Source organism: Nicotiana tomentosiformis, chromosome 6, assembly GCF_000390325.3.
Source record: "Nicotiana tomentosiformis chromosome 6, ASM39032v3, whole genome shotgun sequence".
NCBI classification, from domain to species: Eukaryota; Viridiplantae; Streptophyta; class Magnoliopsida; order Solanales; family Solanaceae; genus Nicotiana; species Nicotiana tomentosiformis.
The window spans coordinates 8,786,703-8,800,189 of record NC_090817.1 but is presented as its reverse complement, the minus strand read 5'-3'; positions in this window follow the sequence as shown (position 1 = coordinate 8,800,189).

The window sequence follows — 13,487 nt, the reverse complement described above, 5'->3', positions numbered from 1 at the left end:
TAGTCAGCTAGGGGTCTCCCAAGCGAGGGAGGCCAATCAGGTGGCGGCCATGCCCGATGTTATGCTTTTCCTGCCAGACCAGATGTTGTTGCTTCAGATACAGTGATCATAGGTATTGTCTCAGTGTTCCACATGGAGGCATCTATATTATTTGACCCTGGTTCCATATATTTGATATTTTATCATATTTTTGTTCATTATCTGGATATGCCCCATAAGTCCTTAGGTTCACCTATTCATGTACCTACGCCGGTGGGCGATACTATAATTGTGGACTGTGTGTATCAGTCATTTATGGTAATTATTGTGGGACGAAACCAGAGTTGATCTTTTATTGCTTAGTATGGTCGATTTCGATGTTATCTTGGGTATGGTGAGTTATCAGATATTTTGTTATATGGATTTGAGCCAAGTGGGGGAGTCTGCTATCTACGATTTGATTGCACGATTATGTGCGGTATTGGTTTTGGTCCGAGGCATACCTGTTGATTAGTTATAACTTGCAGAGGTTGAGATCGGGGATGGCTTGAGTAAGAAAATTTCTTGAATGCGGGTTATATTACCCTTTATGAAAAATCATGAAGTGATTAAATTATTATTTTGAAGGATATAGTGCGCACGAAGTATGAATTCGATTGGTCATGTTAAGGCAGGGTTACTTCTTTGGGGGTTGTTGTGCTAATTGGGCTTGTATCTTTCAGACTGTTCGGGTGGAGCAATTTAGGTTTGAGCAGAGTGGATGACTTTCAAAAGGGTTCTAACTGATTCAAAATTTATATACAGCAATTGAAATTTTTTTTGGATTAATGTATGGATAGAATTTGAGATTTACAGTTAATGGTGTCGGACTTGCGGTAATTCTGTATGACTATGGATTCCACATTCCAGTAAAAGAACAATTTTAAATTCACATAGGGTATTTTCAGAGTGGGTGTTTCAGTTGTGGTACTTATGGGAGTGCTTAAGAAGAATACAGTAACTTATGGGGATTAGGGCGATGCGATTTTATGTTAGGATGTCTTGTAGTGAGCTTTGGGTAAGGATCGTAGTGTTTTGACAAGGAGAAGTGACAACTTGAGGGTAATTCAGAAGATAATCGGAGAAAATAGGGCAACTGGGTATGTAATTTGCTGGTGACTCAAAGTTTATAATGAGATTCTTGTGCTTATCACATGATGGCATGATAGATGTGGTGTGTTGTGCGGAATTAATATTTACATGTACAAGGTGGAAGTTCATTCTTGAAGGGAAGGTCACAAATTCTGGACAGAATGGTCAGTGTTATATGTTTAGATAAATGTTATAATTGCTCGGTAATCCCTGAGAAGGGTGCGCAGTTCAAAAGGGTATTGTGTTTTGATTTACGGATGTTCATTGGTATTGCGGTACTCACCAGGTTGATAAACTGCTGATATTATAATTATTTCTATGTGGCACGGAAGAATTTTGAAAGTATTCCTAGTGGGAAGATTCTGCCTGAAGGATGTGATAGTCATTCGAGTGTTGGAGTTGGGACCAGTTACGGTGATTCATGTGTTCTATGAAATTGGAGACTGGAAGTTCTAAGAAGCATATTGCTTCAGGGTTGCGACCTGTTTGGGATGAGTATTTTATTTAAACTCATTGGAGGCACTAGTTGTATTAATTGTTTGTGATGAGTACGCGCTATGAGTGCGTATATATATATACGTGGGGTTTGAGACCATGTGCGGGCATCGGGGCAAGTATTCAGATTCGGGAAAAATGTTTAGGCTATGATATGCCTAGAGTTGACGGTTAAGCGTAAAGTTATGACATTTCTCTTATTCGTACCTTTGTTGAGAACTGTCTGGGTTATACTTGAGGTTACTAAGAGGCTAATTCCCTGAATAAACTGAGTAGTTACTATTTCCGCGTTAACTGCTGATTTGAGTTGTGATAGCCCACTTTGCACATGCCTACTCTATGGCGTGTTAATTAAACCAGTCCATAAGCATGTGAATTTTACCTATTTATCATATACATGTGTACTTATTTGATTGCTCCTGTATGACATGCTTGTACTGGAGGCCTGTGACCATGCCAGTCAGATTATGTTATTGTCACGTGAGTTGTCCGTGCGGATCCATATACTGATATTATTGGCACGTGAGTTGTCCGTGCGGGTCCAGATATTGATACTATAGCACGTGAGTTATCCGTGCAAGTGATGTTAATGTGAGCTCTAGGAGAGCTGGTTACTGTTATTAAATTCGTGTGTCTTGGTTCTACTGTATATAATGAGCTTATAGCATTTCGGTTGTAGTAGAGCTTGTTGAACTTGCAATACGGTTCTCTACTTTGAGACATCTTCCATTTTGGGTACAAGGTTGCGCATTTGTGGCTTGAGTTGTATTAGTGTGGCATGTCAATGGGATAACTGTGTTTAATAATATAAGGTCATTGTACCTAGAATGAGTACTATCAGGTTTGATTACGGTATATTGGGAGGTTAATATTGAAAGTCGGCTTAGAAAGTGATTATGGTTCTGGTTGGGGCGGGAGAGCTCCATGACTTGTCAATATGATAAGGTGTTATGAGATTTCACGTGTTTCTTTCATTATCAGCAGTGTACGAAGGTTTTAGAACGGGGTTTTGTTTGATATGTGGTTTAATACCAATACCGGGTTTGTTTCGAGTAGCTACTTTGATCGAGAATGGTTCCGCGAGTATGTGAGTTGTGTGGTATGTTATGCGATTATATCTAGAGTTATGGCTATAGCTTGATACAGTTTGTTCAAACTTATACATTGTATAGATGTGAGATTCGAGTCTTGAAAAATAAATTCTGAATGTTGGAAATTGAATTCCAAGGGTTATGGGCTAAGGTGGAAATAATGATCTTCAATTACATGGTATTGTCAGGCCTATATGGAATAGGGTGGCGTGGGACCACCCCCGGGTATGTGCGTGGTAAGATGGAATGGTGATGAGATGGCTTGGAAATAACTTTTGGCACGTTCAAGGACAAACGTATATTTAAGCGGGGGAGAATGTAACGACCCGACCGGTCGTTTTAGGTATTACAACCATGCTTCCAAATTTACTGTCTCAATTTATGCTTTACAGTTGTTATGTGACTCGCCAGGGTGATTGGTTCGGGTCCGGTGAGGTTTTGGAATGAATTGGAACACTTAGTTTCAAGGTTTAATGCTTAAGTTAAAATAGTGGTCGGATGCCGACTTATGTGTAAACAACCCCGGAATAAAGTTTTGATGATTCCAATAGCTCCGTATGGTGATTTTGAACTTAGGAGCATGTCCGGAAAATTATTTGAAAGTCCGTAGTTAAATTAGGCTTGAAATGGCTAAAATAGAAATTTAAGTTGGAACTTTAACCGGAGAGTTGACTTTTTGATATCGGGGTCTAAATCTGTCACGACCCAAAATCCTAACCTGTCGTGATGACGCCTATCTCAATACTAGGCAAGCCATTAATCTCCATACACCACAATTTCTCTTTAAGTTTGAAAATGCAATATTTAAATACAGTACAAAATTTCACAAATATTGATATGAACACTTCCCAAAATCTGGTGTCACTGAGTACATGAGCATCTAATATGAATGCAAGTCTGGAAAATATGGTCTATGATAATCTGAGGCCAAATACAGTAACAAGGAGATAGGGAAAGAGAGACAAGGTCTGCGAAACACGACAACTATCTCTGAATCTCTGAAAAATCAACTGTGCAAGAGAATCAACACCCGCTATGTCTGGGAATCCTTGGATCTGCACACGAAGTGCAAGGTGTATTATGAGTACAACTAACTCAACAAGTAACAATAATAAATAAGGAACTGAAGATAATGACGAGCTACATAGTTACAGTTCATTTCCAGTAATTCCAGCAAAGAATAGACATGCTTTCAAATCCGACGGTTTAAGTCAAATCAATTTTATACAGTTCAAGTTCATGTAATCCATATATAAAATCTTTCAGAGCATTTCACAACAATGACAGATAACAACTAAGTGCAACAACAAATAAAAAGCAAGTACAGCGTCTCAGGCAACAAATACTCCACTCGTCACAACAGCTCAACCACTCGGCTCTCATCCCTCAGCACTTACACTTAATGGTTACTTGCGCTCACTGGGGGTATACAGACTCCGGAGGGGCTCCTACAGCCCAAGCGCTATAATCTGCACAGCCAATTCATGTGCTGCACGGACGACTCACGTGCCATAACATCAATATCTGGATCCGCACGACCAACTCACGTGCTGCACGGACAACTCATGTGCTATAGTATCAATATCTGGATCCGCATGGCCAACTCACGTGCTGCACGGACAACTCACGTACTATAGTATCAATATCTAGATTAGCACGGCCAACTTACGTGTTGCATGGACAACTCATGTGCTATAGTATCAATATCTCACATTCAGGTCCTTGGCCTCACTCAATCATAAATCTCTTCAGTCTCCCGAGCTCTCAATAATCATGAAACCAGCCCAAACAACAATGATATGATGCATCAATAAAGAACAATAGAGATTGAGATAAAATAAACAAGTAAACTGTGACTGAGTACCAAACAATAATTTAGCAGATAACTCAACATGTACACGACCTTTGTGGGTCCCACCAGTACCAACATATAGCCTAAACATGGTTTCTAACATGTCTTACAGTCAAATTTCCACAACACATAGAGAGCGTATAGCTAACAACAAATTATTCAACTTTACAGTTCCACGGGACGGACCAAGTCACAATCCCCTCAGTGCACGCCCACATGCCCGTCACCTAGCATGTGCGTCACCTCCAAAGTAATCACATGATACAAAAATTCGGGGTTTCATACCCTCAAGATCAGATTTAAAACTATTACTTACCTCAAACCGAGTAATTCTTTATTCTGCTATGCCCATGCCACGTGAATTGGTCTCCAAAAGCCTCGAATCTAGTCACAAATAATTCATTTCAGTCAATAAAATTTATTGGAATTAATTCTATAAGAAAATACTAATTTTCCAAAAAAACCAGAAATTTAGCTCAAACATCGCCCGTGGGGCCCATATCTCAGAACCCGACAAATGTTACAAAATATGAACGCCCATTCAGCCACGAGTACAACCATATAAATTTTACTCAAATACGAAATCAACTCGACCCTCAAATCTCCAAATTAAACCAAGAGGGTTTTCACAATATTTGAACTTAATTCACCAATTAAATATTAAAAACAACAATGGATTCGAGTAATTTGACCAATATTGAGTTAAAAACACTTACCCCGTTGTTTTCTCTAAAATTCTGCCAAACATCGCCTCAATCCGAGCTCCAAATCGTTAAAAATGGAAAATGGGACGAAGTCCCATTTTCTGAACTTAAACTTTTTGTCCAGACCTTTCTTCTTCGCGAATGCGACAGGTCCCTCACGTTCGAGAAGCACCACTCGACTGCCCACAAATTTAACCCTTCACGAACGCGAAGCTTTACAAATCTTACCCTTAGCAAATGTGACCACGGCTTCGCGAACGCGAAGCTTTACCAGCTTAGACCTTCGCGAATACGTAGAACAAGGACTTGGGGTCCCCAATAGCCTTACTGCTCTTAGCGAACACGACAGCACTCACGCGTTCGCGATGCACACACAGACCATACCTTCGCGTTCGCGTCCTCCATTCGCGAATGCAAAGAATAATACCTCACACTCAGAAAACACTCTTCGCGAACACGAGGTCCCACTCGCGAACGCGATAGAGAAAATCAGAAAAATGCAGCATCAGATATCAGCAATCTCACCAAGGCCAAAAATGATCCGTTAACCCCTCGAAACTCACCCGAGCCCCCCCGGACATCAACCAAACATACCATCAAGTCCTAAAATACCATACGAACCTAGTCGAACCCTTAAATCACATCAAACAACGCTAAAACCATGAATTACACCCCAATTAAAACCTAATGAACTTTGAAATTTTAAGTTTCTACAAACGACTCCGAAACCTATCAAATCACGTCCGATTGACCTCAAATTTTGCACACAAGACATAAGTGACATAACGGAGGTATTCCAATTTTCAGAATCGTATTCCGACCCCGATATCAAAAAGTCAACCCCCGGTCAAACTTGCCAAAATTTCAACTTTCAGCATTTCAAGCCTAATTCCACCACAAACCTCTAAATGATTTTCCGGACACGCTCCTAAGTCCAAAGTTACCATACGGAGCTATTGGAATCATCAATATTCAAATACGAGGTCGTTTACATATAAGTCCACACCCGGTCACTTTTCTAACTTAAAATTTTTAATTATGAGACTAAGTGTCTCATTTCACTCCGAATTCCTTCCGGACTTGAACCAACTACCCCGGAAAGTCATAAAATAACTGTAAAGCATAAATTGAGCAGTATTTAGGGAAACGAGGTTATAATACTCAAAACGACTGGCCGGGTCGTTACATTCTCCCTCTCTTAAACAAACGTTCGTCCTCGAACGGGGTTAGAATAATACCTGGAGTCTCAAATAAGTGTGGATATTTGCTCCGCATCTCCTGCTCAATCTCCCAAGTAGCTTCTCCGATTGGCTGGCCTCTCCACTTCACCTTCACTGATGCTATGTTCTTTGACTTCAGTTTTCGAACCTGCTAGTCTAAAATAGTAACCGGCTCCATATAATATGTCAAATTACCGTCCGGCTGCACTGTACTGAAATCCAGAATATTAGACGGATCCCTAACATATTTTCGTAGAATGGATACGTGGAACACTGGAAGAACACCTGATAGACTAGGCGGCAAAGCAAGTTCATAAGCCACCTCTCCAATCTTCTTAAGTATTTCAAAATGCCCAATATACTGAGGGCTCAACTTGCCCTTCCTCCCGAACCTCAACACACCCTTCATGGGTGAAATCTTGAGCAGACCCTTCTCCCCAACCGTGTGAACAACATCACGAACCTTCCTGTCGGCATAAATCTTCTGTCTAGACTGTGATGTGCGAAGCCATTCCTGAATCACTTTGACCTTCTCTAAAGCATCCTGAACCAAGTCAGTACCCAATAGCCTAGCCTCACCCAGCTCAAACCAACCAACCGGGAATCGACACCATCTCCCATATAAAGCTTTATACAGAGCCATCTGAATGCTTGACTGGTAGCTATTATTGTAAGCAAACTCCGCGAGTGGCAGAAATTGATCCCAAGAACCCCCAAAGTCAATGAAACAAGCGCGTAACATATCTTTCAATATCTGAATAGTGCGCTCGGAGTGCTCGTCTGTCTGAGGGTGAAATGTTATACTCAACTGAACTTGTGTGCCCAATTCTCGCTGCACTGCTCTCCAAAACTATGATGTAAACTGCGTGCCCCGATCTGAAATGATGGACACTGGCACACCATGTAGGCGAACAATCTCGCGGATATAAATCTCAGCCAACCGCTCTGAAGAATAATTAGTACCAACTGGAATAAAATGCGCGGATTTGGTCAACCGATCTACAATCACTCAAACTGCATCAAACTTCCTCAATGTCCGTGGAAGCCCAACTACGAAGTCCACGGTAATACGCTCCCATTTCCACTTCGGAATTTCAAGTCTCTGTAGTAATCCGCCCGGTATCTGATGCTCGTACTTTACCTATTGACAATTTAGACACCGAGCTACAAACCCAATTATATCTTTCTTCATTCGCCTCCACCTATAGTGTTTCCTCAAATCATGATACATCTTCGCGGCACTTGGATGAATGAAGTACCGCAAACTATGAGCTTCCTGGAGAATCAACTCACGCAAACCATCTACATTAGGCACACATAGCCTACCCTGCATCCGTAATACACCGTCATCTCCAATAGTGACTTCCTTGGCATCACTGTGCTGAACCGTGTCCTTAAGGACAAAGCAGATGTGGATCATCATACCGGCGTTCTATGATGCAATCATATAAAGAAGACCGATAAACCACACAAGCCAAAACTCAATTCGGCTCAGAAACATCCAATCTAACAAACTGGTTGGCCAAGGCCTGAACATCTAAGGCTAAAGGCCTCTCTGCGACTGGTAAGTATGCTAAGCTGCCCAAACTCTCCGCCTTACGACTCAAGGAATCGTCCACCACATTGACCTTTCTGGGATGATAGAGAATGGTAATGTCATAATCCTTAAGCAACTCTAACCACCTCCGCTGCCGCAAATTAAGATCCTTCCGTTTAAACAAATGCTTTAGACTCCGATGGTCGGTATATACCTTACATTTGACACCGTACAAGTAATGCCGCCAAATTTTTAGGGCATGAATAATAGCGGCTAACTCAAGATCGTGCACTGGATAATTCTTCCCATGTACCTTTAATTGTCTGGACACATAGGCAATCACCCTATCGTCTTGCATCAGCACTGCGCCGAGACAAATATGCGACGCGTCACAATACACATTATAAGACTCTGAACCTGTAGGTAACACCAATACTGGAGTTGTAGTCAAAGCTGTTTTGAGTTTCTGAAAGATCTTTTCACACTCATCCAACCACCTGAACGGAGCACCTTTCTGGGTCAACTTAATCATAGGCAATGCAATAGATGAGAAACCCACCACGAAGCGACGACAATAACCGGCCAAGCCGAGAAAACTCCGAATCTCAGTAACTGAAGATGGCCTGGGCCAACTCTGAACTGCCTCTACTTTCTTCAGATCCACCTTAATTCCTTCACTGGACACTATATGTCCCAAGAATGCCACTGAATTAAGCCAGAACTCACACTTAGAGATTTTGGCTTAAAGTCTCTCTTCTCTCAGCCTCTGTAATACGATACCCAAGTGTTGTGCATGCTCCTCCTGACTACGTGAGTACACCAAAATATCATCAATAAATTCTACAACAAATAAATCAAGATATTGTTGGAATACACTATTCATCAAATGCATAAATACTGCTGAGGCATTGGTTAGCCCAAATGACATCACAAGAAATTCATAGTGGTCATACAGAGTTCTGAATGTCGTCTTTAGAATATCCGAATCCTGAATTTTCAACTGGTGATACCCCGATCTCAAATCAGTTTTGGAGAACACCCTCGCTCCCTGAAGCTGGTCAAATAAGTCATCAATATGCGGTAAAGGATATTTATTCTTGTTTGTAACCTTGTTCAACTACTTGTAATCAATGCACATCCGCATAGTACCATCTTTCTTCTTCACAAACAGAACTGGTGCACCCCAAGGTGACACACTAGGCCTAATAAACCCTTTTTTAAGGAGGTCCTGAAGTTGCTTTATCAATACTTTTAACTCAGCTGGTGTCATATGATACAGAGGAGTAGAAATAGGCTCTATGCCCTGCACCAAGTCAATACCGAAATCAATATCCCTGTCGGGTGGCATACCCGACAGGTCTGCAGGAAATACATCCGAAAAGTCTCGCACGACCGTTAATGAATCAATAATAAGAGTATCTGCATCAACATCTCTCACAAAGGCCAAATATGACAAGCATCCCTTTCCAACCATACGTTGGGCCTTTAAATAAGAAATTACCCTGCTAGGAACAGGATCTAGAGAACCCCTCCATTCAACCTTTGGCAACCCCGACATTGTCAACGTCACTATTTTTGCGTGGCAGTCCAAAATAGCATGACATGGAGACCACCAATCCATACCCAGGATTACATCGAAATCAAACATACCGAGTAATAAGAGATTAACTCTAGTCTCCAGTTCCCCAATAGTTATCACACACGATCCACAGTAATAATATCACCCACCGGTGTAGATATACAAACATGTGAAACTAAGGAATCACATGGCATATCCAGATAATGAGGAAAATATGATGATACATATGAATAAGTGGAACCAGGGTCAAATAATATAGAAGCCTCCTTGTGGCATACTGAAACAATACCTGTGATCACTGCATAAGAGGCAACAACATCTGGCCTGGTAGGAAAAGCATAGAATCGAACCTGCCCGCCACCTGATCGGCCTTCCCCTCTTGGGCGACCCCTAGCTTCCTGACCCCTACCCCGTGCTGGCTTGGCGGGTGGTGAAACTGCTGATGCTGGTGCCGTCAGTCGAGGACTCTGCTGTGGAGCCCCACTCAACAACCTAGGATACTCTCTCTTGAAATGACCAAAATTCTCCGCACTCGAAACAACCCCTTCTTTGACTGAACTGCTGCTCCTGATAACCCGAGGAATTACCTGCAGAAGCCTGAGCGGATGAGGCATGATGAGAACTCTGCACTGGTAGTGCACTGAATAAAGACTGGCTTGTGTGATCACTGTAAGAACTATGGCTAGATGATGCACCACGATGAGCTGGATGACGCGTCTGAGCGTGTCTATAAGAACGACCCCTACCACGGTAAAACTGACTCCCTGAAGGAACACCACTGTAATCACCTGGACCACGAGCCCTCTTAGCCTCTCTCTCTCCACGTTCCTGACTGCGAACAATCTCTATCTGCCGAGCAATGTCAACTACCTCATCAAAAGTAGCACCAGACACCCTCCCTAGTCATAAGTAACCACAGATGATATGTGAGGCCATCAATGAACCTCCTAATCCTCTCCATATCAGTGGGAACCATCCAGACTGCGTGGCGAGCTAACTCAGAAAATCTCATCTCGTACTGCATCATAGACATGCCATCCTGACGTAACTGCTCAAACTATCTGTGCAGCTCCTCTCTGCGAGACTGCGGTACGAACTTCTCCAAAAAAGAGAATGGAGAATTCCTTCCATGTAAGTGGTACTGCACCAACTGGTATGTGCCTCTCATAAGCCTCCCACCATCTGAAGGCAGCCCCAGAAAATTGAAAAGTAGTGAACGAGACCCCACTGGTCTCCAGAATACCCGTTGTCCAAAGCATTCGCTGACACCTATCCAGAAAACGTTGAGCATCCTCTGGCTCAGTGCAGCTAAATGGTGGAGGTCGAAGCCTTTCAAATCTCTCACGTCTCCTCTGCTCATCATCTGCCATAACAGGAACTACCGGGGTCTGAGCAGCTGCAACCGGCTGGGCTGGTAGTGCCCCCGATATCTGAAGTCCCTGTACTACCTGGTCTGGAGTACGGGCAACAGGGGTATGAGTACCTCCCCGGCCTGAGAAGTGGAAGGTGCGGCCTGAGCCAAAACCACCCGAGCAAGACCAGTGCAAACTGTCAATATCTGGGCCAAAGTCTCCTGAAGGCCTAGAATCTCAATAGGTACAGCTGGTGCCTGAGCTGATCCTGTCGGCTCAGCTATATCTGGAATCTGCTCCTGAGCTGGAGCAACCAGTGGTATTACTGGTGCTAGTCCAACTGTGTTACGAGCTACACCACGGCCTCTACCTCGACCCCGGCCTCTACCACGACCCCGACCTCTTGCGGCCCTAACTGGTGGCTGACCGTCCGATCCGGTTGTACGTGTTCTCACCATCTGTGAGAGAATAAAATAACACAAATCTAGTTTACGGAATAAACAATTTTGCATGATATAATACAAGAAAGGAAAATTTTCCTAAGGGTTCTGCAGCCTCTCGAAGATAAGTACAGACGTCTCCGTACCGATCCGCAAGACTCTACTAAACTTGCTCATGACTCGTGAGACCTATGTAACCTAGGGCTCTCATACCAACTTCTCACGACCCAAAATCCCAACCTGTCGTGATGGTGCCTATCTCAATACTAGGCAAGCCGATAATCTCCATAAACTACAATTTCTCTTTATGTTTGAAAATGTAATATTTAAATACAGTACAAAATCCCACAAATACTGATACGAACATTTCCCAAAACCTGGTGTCACTGAGTACATGAGCATCTAATATGAATACAAGTCTGGAAAATATGGTCTATGATAATTTGAGGCCAAATACAGTAACAAAGAGATAGGAAAAGAGAGACAAGGTCTGCGAAATATGGCAGCTACCTCTGAATCTCTGGAAAATTAACTGTGCGAGAGAATCAACACTCGCTATGTCCGGGAACACATGGATCTGCACACGAAGTGCAGGGTGTAGTATGAGTACAACCAACTCAACAAGTAACAATAATAAATAAGGAACTGAAGATAATGACGAGCTACACAATTACAGTTCATTTCCAGTAATTCCAGCAAAGAATAGACATGCTTTCAAATCCGTCAGTTTAAGTCAAATCAATTTTATACAATTCAAGTTCATGTAATCCGGATATAAAATCATTCAGAGAATATCACAACAATGACAGATAGCAACAAAGTGCAACAACAAATGAAAAGTAAGTATAGCCTCTCAGGAAACAGATACTCCACTCGTCACAATAGCTCAACCGCTCGGCTCTCAGCTCTCAGCACTCACACTCAATGGTTACCCGCACTCACTAAGGGTGTACAGACTCCGACCAACTCACGTGCTATACGGATAACTCACGTGCCATAGAATCAATATCTGGATCCGCACGGCCAACTCACGTGCTATAGTATCAATATCTGGATCTGCACGGCCAACTCAGGTGCTTGGACAACTCACATGCTATAGCCTCATACCTCTTCGCGAACGCGATACCACTCACATGTTCGCGATGCACACACAGACCATACCTTTGCATTCGCGTCCTCCCCTTCACGAACGCGAAGAACAAAACCTCACACTCAGAAAACACTCTTCACGAATGCGAGGGCCCACTCGCGAACCCGAAAGAGAAAATAAAAAAAAATGCAGCAGCAGATATCAACAATGTCACCAAGGCCAAAAATGATTCGTTAACCTCCCGAAACTCACCCGAACCCCCCGGGACCTCAACCAAACATACCATCAAGTCCTAAAATACCATACGAACCTAGTCAAACCCTCAAATCACCTCAAATAATGCTAAAACCATGAATTACACCCAATTCAAACCTAATGAACTTTGAATTTCAAGTTTCTAAAAATGACTCCGAAACCTATCAAATCACGTCCGATTGACCTCAAATTTTGCACACAAGTCATAAATGACATAACAGAGGCATTTCAATTTTTAGAATTGGATTCCGACCCCGATATCAAAAAGTCAACCCCCGGTCAAACTTCTCAAAATTTTAACTTTCGGCATTTAAAGTGTAATTCCAGCACATACCTCCAAATAATTTTTCGAACATGCTCCTAAGTCCAAAATCACCATACAGAGTTATTGAAATTATCAAATTTTAAATCCGAGGTCGTTTACACATAAGTCCACACCCTGTCAATTTTCTAACTTAAAATTTTCAATTATGAGACTAAATATCTCATTTCACTTCGAATTCCTTCCGGACCTAAACCAACTATCCCAGCAAGTCATAAAATAAGTGTAAAGCATAAATTGAGCAGTAATTAGGAAAATGGGGTTATAATACTCAAAACGATCGGCCGGGTCATTACAAAATCCGATTCTAAAAATTAGAATATGTTTGTTATGTCATTTATGACTTATGTGCAAAATATGAAATCAATCAGACTTGATTTGATAGGTTTCGGTATTGAATGTAGAATGTTCGAACGTCATTTTTTCGAGAATAAGTGGTA